Here is a 1,229-nt window from a genome sequence, read left to right on the forward strand (position 1 = left end):
AGGGGAAGGGGCGGCGGCAGAGGAAAAGCAGCACCGTTGAATTTTTTGGACCAAGCCAGGGGCTCAGAGCTTGGGGGAAATGCACAGGACAACCGTGGCAAACGATGAGAAGATACTTAAACACCAAACACCTACCCACTGCCCAAACCAGCAAAAACAACAGCATCCAAAGGAGCACACTGCAACAGTTAAAGCAGCAGGGAGAAACTTTTTCAAAGGTTAGAGACAACTCAGCCCGCAAGGACTGTGTGCCCTCCCTCCTCCCCCCAGCTAGAATACACAGTAGAGGCAAAGAAGAGGCAGAGAGCCCCCCCCCACTCTTATCCCTGGCACCACCACATTTATTAAAAATTACTACTATATACATAGAAAAAGAAAACAGAAGCGAGTTTTGTTAGAAGTTTGTGTGCCAGCGCTCTAGGGTTGATCAGTTTAAAATAGCTGAAACTAAGAAGAGTGGGTAAGTTACATCACTTCCAGTTTTGTACAGGGCAGCTGCAAAAGTCACTTTACATACATGTAAATAAAAACCCGGTCATATTTCACAATGCTCCATAGGCTAAGTTTGATTAAACAAACAAAAAAATACCTTTTGAACTTCAAAGCACCACTGGAAGAGGTCCTTCTGATTGAACATCTATAGGTCAACTATTTATACATTATTCCACAATATTCTACAGTGTACCTAGACAAAACACAACTGTACATTGTTATTTTTGGCCATCTCAAAGGTTAGGCTTTTGAGATTGAAAAGTGGTTTTTTTAATGCAAGTTCTAAACTAAGAAAAATCAGATTTGGTCATTGTAGCCTCATTATTAGCAACAAGACCTTCAAGTCAAAATCCTGCCTGGAAAGCCAGCCTTATTTTGGACATCTTCTGCCAAAGAAAGCCTTAGCTGAGTAGTATCTGATGCAGCTAGTTATGCTGCAGACAGGGGTTGAAGAAGCCAGCTCAGTCTAAAGCAGAACATAACATTTGTGCAGCTCCCCATAACCCAGCCCCCCTCTTATCAAAAGGGCAGTGAGAGGAGAAAATTAGAGATCAGCCCCCCCAATTTCCTTGCTCAGGAGTGCATAGATTTGATCAGGCCTCTGAGCTAAGCCAAACTGTACACTTAGTGTCTCAAATAAATAAGCCACATCATAAAAATCTAGGCTCCTGCTTACAGCTTCTCAAATGCAGTTCCTTCTACAAGACGGGAAGAATTCTCCCATAGTTTGCTCTTTC

This window comes from Buceros rhinoceros, unplaced genomic scaffold (genome assembly GCF_000710305.1).
Source record: "Buceros rhinoceros silvestris isolate BGI_N320 unplaced genomic scaffold, ASM71030v1 scaffold31256, whole genome shotgun sequence".
NCBI classification, from domain to species: Eukaryota; Metazoa; Chordata; class Aves; order Bucerotiformes; family Bucerotidae; genus Buceros; species Buceros rhinoceros.